A 19,537-nucleotide genomic window follows, 5' to 3' on the forward strand; every position below is an offset into this window, starting at 1 on the left:
CGTGCACCCTGCGGGCCTTGATGTACTCGACCGTGTCCCGCATGAGAGCAAGGCTGTCTGCGATGCGACGTCCGGGGATGCCGCAGGTCTGATCCGGATGGATGATCCATCCGATAACCGTCTTCAATCTCGTTGCCATCGTCTTGGCCAGGATCTTGTAGTCGACGTTCAGAAGGGTGATGGGACGCCAATTCTTCAGGTCACACCTCTCTCCTTTACGCTTGTACAGGATCGTGACCATTCCTTCCCTCAGAGATGGAGGCATTCTGCCCTCCACCACCATCTCCTCATACAGCCCTAACAGGTCCGGACAGATTAGGTCTCCCAGCGCTACATAGAGCTCTGCTGGGAGGCCGTCACAGCCCGGTGTCCTGCCAGAACTAAAGGATTTGGCGGCCGAGAGCAGCTCGTCCACCGTCAGAGGAACGTCCATGGATGCCGCGTCTGCAGGGTCAAGATGGTTAGTGATACCTGACAGGAACTTATCGGCGGCCTCGGGGTCAGTAGTCTTGCGGGCGTAGAGTTCGCTGTAGAAGTCGCTGACGACCTTCATCACGTTCTCTTTCCCGCGTCGCATGCTTCCACTCTTATCTCGTAGTTCATTCATGGGCGTGTGACCGGCGTGGAGTTTCCTGAAAAAGAACGAGTTACATTTCTCACCCTTCTTCAGGTTCTCCACTTTGGAACGGAAGACAATTTGCTCGGACTCCTCCTCGAAGTGCCTTTTCAGGCTCCTCTTAGTCTCCTCCAGCTCCTTTCTCACGTCCCAGCCGCATCGAAGAAGGTCCTGCAGGGAACGCAGCTCACGCTGGAGTCTCCTGAAGTCCCTCTTCTTCAGACATGCCTGTTGTTGACTCTTTGCCTGAAAGAAGAAACGGAACTCGAGTTTAACGTATTCCCACCAGTCAGAAACAGACTGGAAGCCTGCCTTGTAGGCCCGCCACGTGGAGTAGGCAGCTCAAAGCTCCTCCAGAACTTCACCCTTTTCCAGCAGAGAGCAGTTCAGCTTCCAGGAGCCAGGGCCAATGGGAAAGCCATGGCTCAGCGCACCTTGAAAGTGAATGGCTCTGTGGTCAGAGAAGAAGCAGGGGACCATCGAGTGCCCACTCCGCCCAACCGCCCGAGAGGTAATCACAAAGTCAATCCTGGAACGCAGCGAGCCATCGGATCGGCACCATGAATAGTTCACGGATCCGTGTCCGATGGAGCCCACAACGTCCACAAGAGAGGCTTCGGTCACCATCTCAAAGAGCAGTTTGGATGTGACGTCCAACTTGGCAGCCGTTCCAGAACTGCGTCCATCCTCCTCAATCGGGCAGTTGAAATCCCCGGCCATCACTACCGTCCTGGCGGTAGCGAGCTGAGGGCGCAGGGCTTGGAGGAGCTCCAGTCGATCGTTCTTCACAGGAGAAGCATACACATTGATGAACCTGACAGGTTCTCCCGCCCAGGTGTTATCCACGAGCAGTAACCTGCCGCAAACGATTTCCTGAACAGAGTCCAATGTAAAGGCGCTTCCCCTGATCAGCACGGCGACCCCTGCGGACCTACAGTTGCCTCCGCCGGACCAGTAAGATGGGCCATGGGTCCACTCCCTGGCCAGATGGTTGAAGGACCTAAAGGAGGGAAGGGAGCATTCCTGCAGGAAAAATACATTACTAGACTGAGTGTTAAGGAACGCAAAAATCGTCTGACGTCGGAACTTGTCTCTGATGCTCCTAACATTAATGGAAAAGATGTTAATGTTAGCAGTCATTGGAGGAAAGAGAAAGTTAGCGCAGGCGGTGTGCCTTAGTTACCACTCCGGTAAAGAAAGGGAGCCAGAAGCCTGCTACTAGAAGAAGGAGACACAGAGGAAATGGCGTCTGAACGCAGAGACCCAGAACCAGGCTCCGCTGCCTGGTGGTATCGGGAACTTGCCCAGTTTTGCGACCAACTGGAGGCCAGGGTCGTATGGCAGATCAGCAAGGGACGTACGGAGCTTCTGGAGATGGCTGCAGCGGTTCAGGCCTATGAGAGGGGAACCGCACGACGAGTGCCAGACCGAGCGGCGACGACTCAGACCCCGATGATGTTACCGATGGGTGAGTCCTGTGTTGCCCCTGTCAGCGCGAGTGCCCCGACCCCTGCTGCCATGCCCGCGGTCCCTGGGGAGATGCCCGGCGCGGCGACGCTGAATCAGGCCGCAGCCACGCCAGGTGCGGCCCGCCGAGCCCAGGCCGCCGCAACGATGCCCAGCCCGGCCCGCAAAGATCCGGCTGCCACCGCGACCCTCCTCCACGCCGCAGGTGCGGCCCGCCAAGGACCGGCTGCAGCTGCGACGCCAATCCAGGCCGCAGGGGCGATGCCCAGCCCGGCCTGCACCGATTCCATCGCAGCTGCGACGCCAATCCAGGCCGCAGGGGCGATGCCCAGCCCGGCCTGCACCGATCCCATCGCAGCTGCGACACCAATTCAGGCCGCCGCAGCGATGCCCTGCCCGGCCCGCCAAGATCCGGTCCCGGCAGCGACTCCAACCCAGGCCGCCGCCACGCCAGGCGCGGCCCGCCGAGCCCAGGCCGCCGCAACGATGCCCAGCCCGGCCCGCCAAGGACCGGCTGCAGCTGCGACGCCAATCCAGGCCGCAGAAGCGCCCAGCCCGGCCCGCACAGATCCCATCGCAGCTGCGACGCCAATCCAGGCCGCCGCAGCGATGCCCTGCTTGGCCCGCCAAGACCAGGCCGCTGCCACGCCAGGCTCGGCCCGCCAAGACCAGGCCGCTGCCACGCCAGGCTCGGCCCGCCAAGACAAGACTGTACAATTATTTACCCCGGCCTGCCAGGTCAGAGCAGACACCGCTCCCCAGCCCAAGGAAGTCCCTGCTAGGAAGTCCCTGCTGGGGGAGGACCCCGAATACTGGAAGCTGAAGGCTGATCTGGAGGCCCACTTCCCAAAGGAGATGGTGGACCGGTATCTGCTCCCTCCGCATACTCACAGGAAGACTCCTGCAACATTCATGTCAAAGGGTCCCCCGCCCTGGCCTGCTGATGAAAATCCATCCCTAGCGCTGCCACGAGAGAAGTGCCCAGAAGAACTAAGGGGGAGGGGAGGCCAGGAAGCTGAGAAGCTGACCCCAGAGCCATCAGCAGTGGATGCAGCACCAGTCCAAGAGCCAGAGATGCTGCCGTACTCCCGCTGGGATGAAGAGAGCCCGACATCCTCCGCTGAGGAAGATTTGTCCAGATACCTCACCTGGGAGCCTGCAAGCAGTGAGATGGCAGCCAGGCAGGACCCAGCCCGCAGGACACGGCGCCACAGCAGGACAAGGGATCCACCTGCACAGCAGTCCCCCGAGGAGAAGGACGAGGTCACGGCCAGAGACTTAGAGGAAAAGCGGTCCTTGAGAAGGGCCAAATCGCAGGTCAGAGGCCCACTTTGTCGAGGAGTTGTAGAAGACTTCAGTCTAAGGTCTGGATATGGCTTTATAGTAGCACCTGGTGTAAAAGAGGGCATCTTTGTGAACAGAAGAGATGTGAGAGCACATTTACCTAGAGGACATCCAGGAAGAAACCTACAGATAGGAGACTCAGTAGAATTCACAAAGCACCAAGGAGAACGCGGATGGTACGCACTAGATGTCACACCCTGCCCCAGAAATCCCTACAGTAAACCTGCTATCTCAACAACAGAAGATGAAGATACAGAAAAAGAAACAGACGACAGAAACATAGAAAATGTCAGGTGCCAAAGCCCAATAGCATAGTTAGACGTTGGCTATTGGGCCTAGGGAATATGTATCATCAGTAACAGACAATTATATTCCCAAATATTTCTTTATTTTAGGTATATAAATTAAATATCCACACCTACAGTGAATTAATTATAGTACATGTACCTTTGGTATCAAAGACAGTTCGCATACATATAGCATACAGTAGTTTATAGTACATATGGATCCTTGATAACAAAGAGATTTGCAAATAACATACAATGATTATTCAAAAATGTCAACGGAACCAGGGATTCCCAGCCAGTCTCCCATGCCGGTACTTGCCCGGCCTCAAACTGCGTAGCGGCTGCGATCTGACGAGGGCAGGCACATTCAGTTTAGAGTGGCCGTTGTCAACGGCCACTCTAAACTGAATGTGCCTGCCCTCGTCAGATCGCAGCCGCTACGCAGTTTGAGGCCGGGCAAGTACCGGCATGGGAGACTGGCTGGGAATCCCTGGTTCCGTTGACATTTTTGAATAATCATTGTATGTTATTTGCAAATCTCTTTGTTATCAAGGATCCATATGTACTATAAACTACTGTATGCTATATGTATGCGAACTGTCTTTGATACCAAAGGTACATGTACTATAATTAATTCACTGTAGGTGTGGATATTTAATTTATATACCTAAAATAAAGAAATATTTGGGAATATAATTGTCTGTTGCCAAAGCCCAATAGGCAAAAGCCCTGGTGGAATGGAGTAGAGAAAAGTAAAGAAAACTAGCAGTTTGAAAAGTTTTGCAACGTTCAAGTTTAAGCACGTGCCCACATGAACTTGTGTGAGAAACCCTTTTGCACTTTAACCCATGAACCTTAAGGCTATGAACTGGCTATAGCCACAAACTCTCGCAGTGTTTATAGTTACCCAAGAGGTACAACCACTACCAGGGAGCACGCCTGTTTATGGGACCTGGCTCTCCACCACAAAGAGGGTACCTGGTCAGCACCAACTGTGGAGGCCGCCTCTACATCCTGCCAGAAGAGGCTGAAGGCGCGGCTCCACCAGGCCAGGTATACCCTGAAACCACCAGACCATGAAAGCCGCCTCTACATCCTGCCAGAAGTGGCTGAAGGCGCGGCCAACGGGAGAGGCAGATGGGAAGAAAGGTCTGGGGAAGCTGATGGCCCAGACCTGGTTACCAAAAGAAACCGGTGACCTGCCGCCTGAGAGGGTTTAGGGTGGGTTAACGGACTTGTGGGTGGAGGGTGGTGATGTATGGTACCTGATGGTTTTAAAACGTTTTACCATGTTTTACTGTTTTACGCATTTTAAAATGTTGTCTTGCAGCCCGAGGACGTGCTGGTGATAACTAAGGGGGAATGTGGCGCCCCTGACCTGGTCAGGCACCACTGAGTACTGCACCCATGCTGGGGACAGTACAAAAACAGGTAATCCAGAAGGCTGACCGAGGTGTGACTACACAGGCGCATAGTGATCAGGTCTCACACATTTACCTTTGAGAGGACCCAGGGGGATCCCAGGAGGGGGCGAAGCCTCCATCTCCACTCGAGGGGTGTGGTAGAGAGCCTGGTTGCTAGGTGACGTAGGCAAGAACAGGAGAGGAGGGAAGAGTGAGCCGAGGACAGTTGAGTGGTGAAGTTCAGGGAGGGCAGAAGCAGACCCTGTAGCTCTACACAATTCTGACAACGTACGCGCAGTGACTACCGACGGGGGAGAACGGTCACCTGGTAGTGCTGCCCGAAATCCACCCACGACTAAAGAGAGAGCAACGGAGTGGAGAGTAAGGAGACTGTCAGGGAGATACCAGGCCCAAACGGGTACAGGTCCCGGTGCAGGGATAGATCCACCTGTCCTTTGCCAAACCTGCATGAGGGGGCACTTTACACCCCCAAGACAACACCACAGAGTCCGCAGCCACGTAGCCAAAGTGAGGGCCCATAGCTCACAGGAGGCAAGCAGCCGGAGTGACCTGGTCCAGGCTACAAGCAAACGGGCCAAAAAGAAGGGGAGAGAGGCACCAGCAACTTCCCTGGGCGACCCCAGCAGGGCTTCAAGCAGGGGTTACCCCAAAACACAACGGGCTAAGGAAGGCGAGTTGGTAGCCACCCTCACCAGTCAGCCTGAAGGACACCTGGTTCCAGCCTGGTTCATCCCAGCTACGCCCGGGTTACTCACCCTGCCACCGTCAGTGAGTAAAAACCCCTGAAAGACATCCTGCTTGTGCGTGTGAGTCATTCTGCGACTTGTAGTTCCACACACCTATACGGGACCCTGGGGCATGCCTCACTCTCAGGAGGCTATTACAACTGACTGCACCTACCATCAGCCCCAGGCACCCCTAACCTGCAGTGGCGGTCTCCACTGACCGCAATTCTGAGAGTGGCGTCACGACAATCAAAATAGAGGATTTCCTACCTGTGACAAGATCCAGCCGCGTGGAGTCCCTGAAGGTAATGCACCGCTGCACCGACACCGAACCTCGGGGCCCCACAGTGGGACATTCAATAAAACCGTATAAACTTACATCACAATTCAAAACTCTCAGACCACACACCCATTTCAACAGAGTGCCCACTGTTTGCCATAGGCCTTGTGCAAAGGGACAGTACCAAAACAGGTGAAATACGGTCTCCTCCTGTGCACACCTGTCCCTGGGGCACCTGGCGCTCGCCACCAACCCTCTATGATGTTGAAAGGCCCTGGTGGGCAGACACTGATGGACTATCTGCCAAGCGAGGTCCTTTTGTGTGTTCCCCAGGGCAGGACATGCTACATTATTCCAAATTAACTGGCACCTGGAGACAGAGAAATTAGCCACATCTTCCATTACCTCCTGTCCCTTGCAGACAAACGTGAGCTTTTTTTGGTCTGAGAGGACCTGCGGGTCAACATTAGTTAAGTCATATTCATCAATTACTTTGGTTAAAACTTCATATTGTTTCGGGGGAGATAACAGAAAAGGACAGTTAGATTGCATTTCAATCTGCAACTTCCTAAAGAGGAACCCTGTGCAATAATGGAGAAAACATGAGAAAGCCCCTTCCATCTTAATACACTTGTAACAGAATACAAAAAACTTAATAACAATAAACAGTCGTAGGTCTGGGAGGCCCTTACCACCATTTCTTTTACTTTTACAGACCACCACCCTCCTCAGCTTCTCCATTTTTGACCCCCATAAAAAGTAAAATAGGGGCTTTTGCAGTCTTTTCATGTAGAGGGAATTTGGAGGGAAAACCATGGTAGCATATAAAATATTTGGAAGCAAAACCATTTTAATTACTAGGATCTTCCCTTCCATTGACAATTTCCGTAGTTGCCACAAAGAAATTTTCTGATCTATTTTACCAAGTACAGAGTCCCCGTTTTTTGACCGTCATTTTCTGCATTAAATAGGACCCCCAATATTTTAATGCCTTCTGTTTGTACTGGGAGTTTTGGGGGGTCTGGCTCCCATTGTCCCACCGTCATGCAATCACATTTATTCACATTGAGTTTAAAACCAGAGCCTAAGCTAAAAATTTCTGTGTCCAGGATTGCTCTGTTAACAGCAGCCGTGTTCGTACAATATAGTGAAACATCGTCCATATAAGCTAGGGCCTTGACCTGCTGTCCTCCCCCCCTGGGATGGGGACCCCTCTAATAACTTTATCATCCCGTAAACGACACAAGAGGGGCTCAATGGCGCATATAAAAAGAAGGGGGGACATGGGGCACCCCTGTTTCACCCCAGACAGCAAAGCCACTTCCTGTGTAAAAAAAACATTAATTAAAACCTGGGGAAAAGATTCTTTGTATAAAAGTCCTATTTTTTCTATAAAAACCATGGGGAAACCCATTCTCTCCATTACTTTAAAAAGGTAAAAATGGGAGACCCTGTCAAAAGCCTTTTGGAAATCTAAAGATAAGATTGCCAGCGGCTGTTTGCATTCCTTCTGGTACCATATGATATCCCGTATTAAGTTAAGATGTTCCCATATGGACCTCCCTGGGATGCCGCATACCTGATTTGGGTGAATTATACTTTTAATGACTGTTTTCATCCGTATGGCAATCACCCTGGCTATGATTTTATAATCGGTTTTCAACAGGGATATTATTCTCCAGTTCTCCAGTTTAGTTTTATCACCCTTTTTATAAATTAAAGTGATAATGCTATTTCTCCAAGAATGAGGCAATAAATTAACCTTAAAAACTTCACTAAAAACTTGTAAAATATCGGCTTTGATAAAATCCCAGAAAGTTAAATAAAACTCAATGGGGAGACCGTCCGACCCCGGGGCTTTACCTTTCTGAAAGCCCTTCAGGGCCTCCTCGATCTCCTCCTGGTTAATTTCAGCACATAAAAAAACCTGGTCATTTTTACTTAAAACCTGGGATAAAAAATTAAGATTATCAGCAAGAGTAAAATCATCAATATTTTTAAGGTTAAAAAGATCAGAATAAAAATTAAAAGCCTCATTTAAAATAGCACTTGTGGAGGATTGGCCCTCTAATTCCTCAATTATGTGTTTACGCTCTCCCACTTTTTTAAAAAAAATACCTTGAACAAGTCTCCCCCTCCTCCAAATGTTTTACCCGGGCACTAAAAATAAACTCCTTTCCTTTCTGTTCAAGGTATTTCTGAATCTCCATCTTAAGTTTGGCTATATCGTTCTCAACCTCAGGTACACCCCATCCTTTTAACCTATGGAGAGTTTGCAGACGAATATTAAAAATCTTAAAATGTTTCCTTTTTTCCTGGGCTTTCTTTTTCCCCATTTTTTTTATAAAGAAATCATTTATTCTGACTTTAACACACGCCCACCACCCCACCATGGTTTGGTCAGGGTGTTTGCACTTCCTCCAAGTTTTATATTTATCAATAAAATCAGCCCTGATTTTTTCATCCTGCAAAAGTGTTACATTTAATCTCCAAACACTTTTCCCAGTTCTTACCTCACCTGGGTACATCAGGGTGGTGTGTAAGAGCTTGTGGTCAGAAAATATGTTGTCCATCAGGCCGGCTGCTTTCAACTTAAAAACTCCTGTGGAAGGGAAAATAAAATCTATACGAGAGGATACCCCCCCCCCCCCCACTCCACGTGAAACCAGGGTCGGTCGGGTGGCTCCTCCTCCAAGCATCAAACAGTTTAAAATCAGTTAAAATGTGTTGAATTTGACTAGAAGTTTTGTCAATATTGCAAGAAATACCTCCTCCACTCCCCTCCCCCCCCCATCATAACACAGTTAAAATCTCCCCCAAGACCATAGCGGAATAACCTGTTAAAAATAGGGGAAGATTGCTGAAAAGGGAGGAACGGTCATTTTTTTCAGGGGAAGCATAAATATTCATAAAATCACATTTAAAACCATTAAAAACTGTGTGCGTTAAAAGAAAAAAAAAAGAGCACGACCTGGAACAATTTCAGTTATTGACAATATATCCACATTATGTCCCTTGAACAGGATTCCCACCCCAGCTGACTTATTGTCACAGGACCCCAACCACACAGAGGGTCCTGCAGACCAGTCCTTTTTCAGCTCGGGGTAAGAGAGTTCATGCTCAATTCCACATTCTTGTAGAAAGAAAATGTCAAAGCTGACATGTCAGCAAAATGTCAGTAGCCAAGCAAAAAGAGCCGCTCTCCTCACTGGGCTCTTCAGGCTTCTCACATTTAAAGAAGCAATATGAATGTCCGCCATATTAATGTTCCTTTTTTAACTCCACACTTTCCACCTCAATCTCAATGAGACGGGCAGCCGATGTAGGAGAAGAAACAGTGTCCAAGGTACTGGTATCACTATCGGACGCTTCATACAACACACCACCCTCAGGGTCACTGGGTGGGGATAATACCTCACAAAAATAGAGCTTCGATAAGCGATCCTCAGAGTCACCTTCCCGACCGCGCTTTTTGCAGGCACTGACATTCATCTGGGACTCCTCCTCCCGTACCTCCGGGGGTAGAATTCCAACTTGGCCAACCAGGTCATCAGGGGATGCCACCACTTGACTGGAAAGAACGGCAGGGCAATCCTCATCAGGATGGTCATCAGAACGCGTGGCATCATGGTTGTCATCATGTACATCACCAGGACTGTCATCACGGGAGGCCTCAGGACCCTCCGAGAGGCAGTCATCAGGACGGGCACCAAGGAAGTCATCTGGCTGGTCATCCAATCAGTCCCTCACCGAGCAGTCATCAGGGTAGTCTGCCACAGCCTCACCAGATCCTCCAGAAGGCTCCAAGGAAGACATCGGGGTCTATGGAACAACTGTAAAAGAAACCTCCGCCACACCGCTAGCATTGCCCCCATTACCTGGGTCAAGTGCTCCAGATTTTTGTTTTTTCTTTTTTCTCTGGCCCTTGGGCCCTTCCTCAGTCCTATGCTGAGGGTCACCCGACTCCTCACCAGTCAAAACCTGGGCTCCTGCAGAAGTGGGTTCACAGACGGCCGCATAGACAATCGCAGGGTCACGCAACAGGTTTACAGGGAGTGCAACAGATGGAAGAGACTGTTTCCGACCCACAGTTACGTCCGAGTAGGAGCAATCGGAAGCCTTCGATTTGGCCATACCGGCAGCAGTAGGCACTTCTGCGGAACTAGCCGCAGTCATACGGGAGCCTCTCTCTGGTTTTGGTCGCATCGGACAGTTGCTGAAAAGATGGGTACTTCCACCACAGCCACTGCAGGTCTTCTCTTTTTTACAGTCTCTGGACGTGTGTCCCCAATCGCCACAATTGTGGCACCGAACCATCTTTTCTTTGCCACACTCCCTCTGCATATATCCTGTGTCGCCACAGTTCCTACATTGGTTTACCTGCCCGTTGAAGAACAGGTAACCGTGCTCTTTTCCGATCACCACCAAGGATGGAGGGTGCATGAAACCCTCCACCCCGTGCGGATCAGGGTTGAAGCGTCTCTTTCCGCACCAGAGACCACTCTTGTCCATAACTTTCCCTGTGGATCGTACCGATACACAGTATCGCCACAAGAATAACAATGTCATCCTCAGGGACAAACGGACTGTGCATGTACACCACCAGGGTCACCTCATCACCACCGTACAAACATGTACAGACCACGTCATCCAGCAGCGGAGGGTTGCTGTGGATTCTGACAAGGTCATGGAATGTCCGACAAGCCGCTCGGGAATCCAACGTCAGGATGTATGTGTTCTGCCTCCTCTCCTGCAGGCAGTACACTTCACTCCTTGTCACGCCCAACAGACCCTGCAGGATCTGTGTGAAGAAGGCCCCAGGGTTGTCAAAACCCACATTGGTCCCAGGGAGTACAATTTTAAAGGAATTCTTAAGCAGGCTAGAGCCAGTGAAGTTCACATAAGTGCAAGGCATAGCACTCGGGCATAAAGACTTACCGTCCAAGATGGGTTCGGCCTTTCACCGGGGATCACTCTTCGTTGCTCAGGTACTAGTCCGGCTCCCTAATAGCAACAGGGGGGTGAAGTCCCACCGTGAGATGAAACAATCCCCCCAGACCAAAGAGCCAAGTACCCGAGCACCTTCCAGCCAAAAACAGATACAAAACAGTAAAGCTCTGCACCTGATCTCAGCCAAAAGGCCGAGAAGCAATAACCCAAATTGGTTTCGGCCTTGAGTGGCACCCTGGCCTATGCCGGACACATCTTAGGGAGAGGGAGAGAAACCCACGCCTACAGAAGACATTTTGTCACTTAAGCCAACCCTTGAAAAAGCTGTTTTGCAGAGCAAAAACAAGAAGAATGATGCGTTTTTCAGCCGCCGCCCACTGCAATGAATCTGAATAACTCCTCCTTTTGAGCACAAGCACCTCCCCTCCCTCTTGCAGTCTTTCCAATTCATGATACAAAAAGACGGACAGGACAGGACAGGCTGCCTGACTTTCCGTCACTGCCACCCTTTGCCATCCTTACCCGTAGAAAGCCCTTCCACTATCGCCAAACCCTAATCTTTTCCCTTCCCCTCCCAGCCCCCAGTTCCTGCCCTCTGCACCCCTCCCACCACCCGCATCCCTTCCCCTGTCATCCCCCTACCACCCGCGAAGAAAAGTGTTTGCCCCCTCCTTCCCCTACCCCCAACATCCCACCCAAAGAGCAACTACTGCTGCGCAGCTGGCTTTCTGGGCAGCAGTGCTATTGTGATGTCAGCGGGGGCATTGTGACAAGCCAGTGTTCCGTCTCTTCATGTTGTGCACTGTTCAAACAGAAAACAAGTCAACAGGCATACTACAGAAAAGCATACTAACAAAGGTTAGAGAGGGGCTTTCCGAGAGGGCTTTTTACAGTTTGTCTATTCCCAATTAGCCAATTAAGTATGCTTAATGAAAGTACTAATTCTTTCATAGGCCGCCTATTCTTAGTATTTGACGTTACTTATATTGCGGTATCAGGCTTCGCAGCAGGTTGCAAAACATTCATCACCCATGACTGTCCCCAATTGGGCTCAGAAGCTAAATGTCTATCATGACCTCTCTTTTTGAAAGTCCCAGAGCAAGCAAACTCTTCCTCCAGGAGAGAAAGCTAACAGATCACTAAAGACATCATCATTGCTCAAAGAAAACACCAAAAAACAATGCATGGTAGGAATAAACAGGTAACTTTAATTGGAGTGGAAGCGGAGAGATAGCACCTAATGCCAATTCTAGATCTTCTCACACCTGCGGTCACTGCAGCAGAAGCTGAATCCACTTTGTCCAAAAGGGATCTATTCCATTCAATTGCGAATGATCTAGATAAGACTGAGAACAAGATACTGCACGTAACATAGCAGAGTTGGTCAAGTTGAGTGGTGATGAGTTTGCTATTTGGTGCAGCTTTTGGATGACTAAAGCAAGTAAAAGGTGTGAAAGATAAAAAAAGGGTGAAAGTGTGAAAAGTGATTTGGCCAAATCGAGGTGCATATGAAGTTGTTTGCTTTCTTTCAATTCATTAATCGGGCTCATTTGAATCAGGTGAATTGAGTTCTGCTTTTGGAAACTGGGTTAAGAAGGGGTGCACCGGTCGTGGAGGTACTGCAATACCAGGTCAATGCGAGGAGTGGACAGAGCAAGCTCTTTTTCCATCTCCCTGTTCTAAAAATCCATTTAATATATGGTCCCCAGATAGGGGACGTATCAGATATTAATCTGATAAGAACAGATTATTTGATTTAATGAAGCTTTCCAAAGCACCGCAAAAAATGCATGACCGAAGTCACACCAAAAACAGTGCAAAGGCTAGGATTCGTGTGGACCCCTCCGTGAGGAGAGGGTCCCCAAAAATCAACCCCGTCCCTCCGAGCCAGAAGGCCACAGCAAGGGTCAGGGATCTTCGGTGCTCCCCCAAGCCGAAGCCTGGTTGAGCCTTGTCGTTGCTCCCATCGTCCACCCAGGCATCTTACCCAAGTGGAATAGAGAGCTACTAGTTGTTGGTTTCGCAGCCGAAACTGCACGGACCGTCAACCGGTGTTGGTTTCTCAGCCCAAGGCTAACCGGACCTCCAACCGGGTGTTGGTTTCTCAGCCGAAGCTGACCCAGACCTCCAACCGGGTGTTGGTTTCTCAGCCGAAGCTGACCCAGACCTCCAACCCGGTGTTGTTTTCTCAGCCGAAGCTGCACGGACCGTCAACCGGTGTTGGTTTCTCAGCCCAAGGCTAACCGGACCTCCAACCGGGTGTTGGTTTCTCAGCCGAAGCTGACCCAGACCTTCAACCGGGTATTGGTTTCTCAGCCCAAAGCTGAACGGACCTCCGACCAGGATTATAAAAATTTCCCTTCCTAGTCAGAAGGCCGGGATAGAGCAATATGCTCAGAAAGTATGAAAAGGCAAGGTACGGCATGCTACAGAGCCCAAGGCTCGCCGGGGTCCCAAGCCAGCAAGCTCAGACTCACTCCAGGGTCGTCAGTACTGGGGCACATTGCACCATAGCCCCCACACTTACTCAGTCTAATAGCCTCGATCCTGGTAGGGCTATGGTTTCCTCTAGATGAATATACTATCCACCCAGAAAACTAGCAAACGCAACCTTCCAGTGTGCATGGCATCATTGTACTAAGGTGGCCTGGAGCTTAAACCACCTCTTCGAATGATTTTTTTTTTTTTTTTCTGTTTATCGGTAGAACTTCAAAATAACAAAGGTGATCACCTCCCGTTGCCTGGGAACCATCCAGGCACAAGAGGGCTATGTGTCACCAGACGGCGCACACACTCCCCCAAGGCCAGCAGTCGTGCAATCCCAGGCACCTTTCAGCAACGACCAAGGTAGCATCCTCCGAAACTACACTTGATCTTAACCAAAAGGTCAAGAAGCGATAACCAGAATTGGTTTCGGCCTTGAGTGGCACCCTGGCCTATGCCGGACACATCTTAGGGAGAGGGAGACAAACCCATGCCTACAGAAGACATTTTGATACCCAAGCCAACCCTTGAAAAGGCTGTTTTGCAAAGCAAAAACAAGAAGAATAGTGCGTTTTGCAGCCGCCGCCCACTGCAATGAATCTGAATAACTCCTCCTTTTGGGCACAAGCACCTCCCCTCCCCCTTGCAGTCTTTCCAATTCATGATAAAAAAAGACGGACAGGAAAGGCTGCCTGACTTTCCGTCACTGCCACCCTTTGCCATCCTTACCCGTAGAAAGCCCTTGAGGTGCATATAAAGTTGTTTGCTTTCTTTCAATTCATTAATTGGGCTCATTTGAATTAGGTGAATTGAGTTCTGCTTTTGGAAACTGGGTTAAGAAGGGGTACACCTGTCCTGAAGGTACTGCAATACCAGGTCAATCCGTGGAGTGGACAGAGCAAGCTCTTTTTCCATCTCCCTGTTCTAAAAATCCATTTAACATATGGTCCCCAGATAGGGGACGTATCAGATATTAAACTGATAAGAACAGATTTTTTTTTATTTAACAGCATCTTTATTATCATGCACTTCTCAAAAAAAAGTAACAAACCATGTACAGTGCCGCAGCCCCGTACACACAGAAATATACAATAATTCTTACATAGCAGTAGAGTACGACGCACTAAACTATACATCATGCTCCTATGCTATCCATAACATTCAAGCGGAAAGAAAAAGTTAGACAATAAATAACGATGAACCGGCGATTGGGGGATGGGGGTAGGGAAAAAGGGGATAGGGTAGGGAAATCACAGGCCCGAAGCTTTATTGAAAGACGCACATAAACGGTAAAAGGGGGGAGGGGGCGTGAAAGAGGTTTAAACCTCCTCCTCGGCGCTGTCGTCCGGACTGTCCATAATGGAATAGTCTCTGAGCAGGCTGTGGATCAGCCTGTGGCAATCCTGGATAGACGTCCTCTCCCTCTTCAAGATGAACCGGTTTCTGGCGACCCAATTAGCGTCCTTAAAGCAGTTCATAAGGCGCCAAGCCTCCTGGATGGCTCCAACGGTGTGAGTCCCAGGGAAGAGTCCATAAAGTACGGAATGGTACGATAGGCTCCCTCTGGGGACGGAGTTCCTCAGGTCATCCTCCAGGGCAACTAACAGGCGCTGTGCAAAACGGCAGTCCCAAAAGGCGTGCAGCGATGTTTCCTCCACGAAGGGGCACCTTGGGCAGTACCGGGTTCTGCACAGGTTCCGGGCGTGCATGAATCACCGGACGGGCAGTCCGCCCTGTATCGCCATCCATGACAAGTCCTTGTGCCCGTTGGTCAATCCAGCCGACGACACGTTGGTCCAAACAGTCTCCAGTGTGTCGTGATGAAGTCCTGGAATGTTCTCCATTTTGTCCTTGGCTCTGATGAGTTTGTGGATAGTCTTTGGCTTCCACAAATCAGGCTTGAGTCCCTCCAGTTGGTGTTCCCTCACAAACCGAACAACATGTCCGTAGAACCATGGCGTCATCCAGTTGTAGGGGAAGGAGCTGTCCCACTTGTCCCAGCCGAACCTTCTCCAAAGGGGGAGCAGGAAGAAGCGAGACATGGACCTACCCGCAGAACCTCTCTTGACTCGCAGAGTTCGGCGAACGCAGTCACATACGAAGGAGGATCGCAGGAGGGTGGGGATATCGGGTACGCCCTTCCCACCCTTGCGAGGATCCTTGTACATGATGGTCCGCTTTACTCTGTCCATCTTGGATCCCCAGAAAAAATGAAACACCGTCCTGGTAATGGCCCTGCACACGGTGACGAGGGGGGCCAGGCCTGGGCCGTGTACTGCAGCACGGGCAGTACCTCGTTACGCAGGACCAGTGCTTGGCCCTCACAAGTGAGGCGTCTGAGGCTCCACAGACCGATCCGTTGGGTGATCTTGGTCAAGCGTTCCTCCCAGGACTTGAGGGCTGCTCCTTCCTTCCCAAACCAGACTCTAAGAACCTTGATGAAATCCGGCTGGATGTTGAAGGGGAAGGGGGCGGAGCAGGCCAGTTGCCAGTCCCCGAAGAGCATGGCTTCCGACTTCCTGCAGTTGACTTTGGCTCCCGAAGCCCGTCCGAAGGTCTCACAGGTCTGGACGAGGGTGTCGACTGAGCGCCGGTCCGCGCATAAGACGGTCACGTCGTCCATGTAGAGCGAGCACTTGACCTCGAAACATTCTGGTCTTGGTGCGGTGATCCCTCTGATCTCTCCATTCCGCTGGATAGCCTCTGCAAAGAGTTCTATAACACAAAAAAAAAAAGAGGTGACAGAGGACAGCCTTGTCTGACCCCTGAGAGGACCGGGAAGGGGTCAGTCTTCCAGCCGTTTACCAACACCGAGCTGTGAATATCAAAATACATTAGATGGACATACAAACAAAACATGTTACCCAAACCTAACCTGTGCAGAGCTTTGCCCAGGAACTCATGGGAAACACGGTCGAAGGCCTTTTCTTGATTCAACGAGATCAGGGATGCGTGCACCCTGCGGGCCTTGATGTACTCGACCGTGTCCCGCATGAGAGCAAGGCTGTCTGCGATGCGACGTCCGGGGATGCCGCAGGTCTGATCCGGATGGATGATCCATCCGATAACCGTCTTCAATCTCGTTGCCATCGTCTTGGCCAGGATCTTGTAGTCGACGTTCAGAAGGGTGATGGGACGCCAATTCTTCAGGTCACACCTCTCTCCTTTACGCTTGTACAGGATCGTGACCATTCCTTCCCTCAGAGATGGAGGCATTCTGCCCTCCACCACCATCTCCTCATACAGCCCTAACAGGTCCGGACAGATTAGGTCTCCCAGCGCTACATAGAGCTCTGCTGGGAGGCCGTCACTGCCCGGTGTCCTGCCAGAACTAAAGGATTTGGCGGCCGAGAGCAGCTCGTCCACCGTCAGAGGAACGTCCATGGATGCCGCGTCTGCAGGGTCAAGATGGTTAGTGATACCTGACAGGAACTTATCGGCGGCCTCGGGGTCAGTAGTCTTGCGGGCGTAGAGTTCGCTGTAGAAGTCGCTGACGACCTTCATCACGTTCTCTTTCCCGCGTCGCATGCTTCCACTCTTATCTCGTAGTTCATTCATGGGCGTGTGACCGGCGTGGAGTTTCCTGAAAAAGAACGAGTTACATTTCTCACCCTTCTTCAGGTTCTCCACTTTGGAACGGAAGACAATTTGCTCGGACTCCTCCTCGAAGTGCCTTTTCAGGCTCCTCTTAGTCTCCTCCAGCTCCTTTCTCACGTCCCAGCCGCATCGAAGAAGGTCCTGCAGGGAACGCAGCTCACGCTGGAGTCTCCTGAAGTCCCTCTTCTTCAGACATGCCTGTTGTTGACTCTTTGCCTGAAAGAAGAAACGGAACTCGAGTTTAACGTATTCCCACCAGTCAGAAACAGACTGGAAGCCTGCCTTGTAGGCCCGCCACGTGGAGTAGGCAGCTCAAAGCTCCTCCAGAACTTCACCCTTTTCCAGCAGAGAGCAGTTCAGCTTCCAGGAGCCAGGGCCAATGGGAAAGCCATGGCCCAGCGCACCTTGAAAGTGAATGGCTCTGTGGTCAGAGAAGAAGCAGGGGACCATCGAGTGCCCACTCCGCCCAACCGCTTGAGAGGTAATCACAAAGTCAATCCTGGAACGCAGCGAGCCATCGGATCGGCACCATGAATAGTTCACGGATCCGTGTCCGATGGAGCCCACAACGTCCACAAGAGAGGCTTCGGTCACCATCTCAAAGAGCAGTTTGGATGTGACGTCCAACTTGGCAGCCGTTCCAGAACTGCGTCCATCCTCCTCAATCGGGCAGTTGAAATCCCCGGCCATCACTACCGTCCTGGCGGTAGCGAGCTGAGGGCGCAGGGCTTGGAGGAGCTCCAGTCGATCGTTCTTCACAGGAGAAGCATACACATTGATGAACCTGACAGGTTCTCCCGCCCAGGTGTTATCCACGAGCAGTAACCTGCCGCAAACGATTTCCTGAACAGAGTCCAATGTAAAGGCGCTTCCCCTGATCAGCACGGCGACCCCTGCGGACCTACAGTTGCCTCCGCCGGACCAGTAAGATGGGCCATGGGTCCACTCCCTGGCCAGATGGTTGAAGGACCTAAAGGAGGGAAGGGAGCATTCCTGCAGGAAAAATACATCACTAGACTTAAGTTAAGGAACGCAAAAATCGTCTGACGTCGGAACTTGTCTCTGATGCTCCTAACATTAATGGAAAAGATGTTAATGTTAGCAGTCATTGGAGGAAAGAGAAAGTTAGCGCAGGCGGTGTGCCTTAGTTACCACTCCGGTCGGGCGGTTCTTCCTCTTTGGCACCTGTCGGTGAAGGTATCTCAAGCAGACTCTCTTCTTCTAGCTGATTGAGCAGGGATGGTGCCTCAGTGGCTTCCAACTCCTCCATTTCTTCTTCGGCCACAAGGGACTCCACCATCTGCTCCAATACGTCCGGTTCTGGGAGGAGGCCATCCTCCTCTTCCTGGGTTGGATTGGAATCCACAATGAACAGCTTGGAAGGTTCTGCGACAGGACTATCTTCCACCTTCCTTTTCCTTTGGCCTGTACCTGAGGAAACAAGAGCTGGAAAATCCTCCTCAGTGAAAAGTGCAGGAGTGCTGAGGCCCTCTGCTCTCATGGTCTGGGGAGGGAGAGTGGGCTTTGGGGGAGGGGTGAGGAGACCAACTGAGGAGTAGGGAAAAGAGGTGGAGGTAGTGGAATCCTCAGTAGGGTTGGCCGGGGGGAGGGGTTTGGAAAGGGGTGACAGGGGGGGGGACCAGGGAGGGGGCAATAGTTTTCTTACCCTTCTTTTTCCTGGACTCCGTGGCTGCTGGGGCCTCGGCTGGAGCCACGGTCGCCGGGTTCTTGGCCGCCTTGTCCTTGGCGTCTGTGGCCTTGGTCGTAGCTGCCTTAGTCGACGAAGGTGTGACTACCCGATACTGGGTCGCCGCAGCCACCCTTGCCCAGGATTTCTCTCGCTGTGGGCAGTCCTTGTAAAGGTGGGCCGCCTGTCCACATAGGTTGCAAGTCTTCTTCTTTGTACAGTCCTTGGAGCTGTGTCCCATCACCCGGCAAACCCTGCAGGCGTCCTCCTTGCAGGTCTTCATCGAAAGCCCTTTCCCGCCACATTTCCTGCAGTTGTGTGGCATGTCCGGGTAGTAGATGAGACCAAAGGAGTTTCCCAGAGAGAATGTCGGGGGCAGGTGCTGGAGACCATCCTCGGATGCTGGCTCACTGTAGAGTCGAACGGTTACTGACCACTTACCCGTCCAGAATCCGTTGCCGTTAAGGATGTGGGATGGCTCCCTCACCACTGTGCAGAAGCGTCCCAGGAACGTGGAAATGTCTCTTCCTGGGGTGTGCGGGTTCCGCATGGAGACCGGGATCCTCTTCTCATCCCTCTGTATAGGACAGGATCCTAAAAAAGAATGAAAAGGAGAGTCCGGCATCGCTGCGTTCATCGCCTCCCAGTATCTCCTGCAGGCATTCAACGTGGCGAA

General features: G+C 51.3%; 1 non-coding gene and 1 pseudogene across 1 annotated transcript; both read right to left on the bottom strand.

The window, feature by feature from the left end:
- Positions 1 to 12,687: 12,687 nt before the first annotated feature.
- LOC142253403 (U2 spliceosomal RNA) lies at positions 12,688 to 12,885 on the bottom strand. The gene has a single exon (XR_012726690.1). It is a non-coding gene; the product is annotated as a U2 spliceosomal RNA (small nuclear RNA).
- Positions 12,886 to 14,416: 1,531 nt separating this feature from the next.
- Positions 14,417 to 14,623, bottom strand: LOC142253548 (U2 spliceosomal RNA; annotated as a pseudogene).
- Positions 14,624 to 19,537: the final 4,914 nt, after the last annotated feature.

The sequence above is a fragment of the Anomaloglossus baeobatrachus genome, chromosome 9, assembly GCF_048569485.1.
Source record: "Anomaloglossus baeobatrachus isolate aAnoBae1 chromosome 9, aAnoBae1.hap1, whole genome shotgun sequence".
NCBI classification, from domain to species: Eukaryota; Metazoa; Chordata; class Amphibia; order Anura; family Aromobatidae; genus Anomaloglossus; species Anomaloglossus baeobatrachus.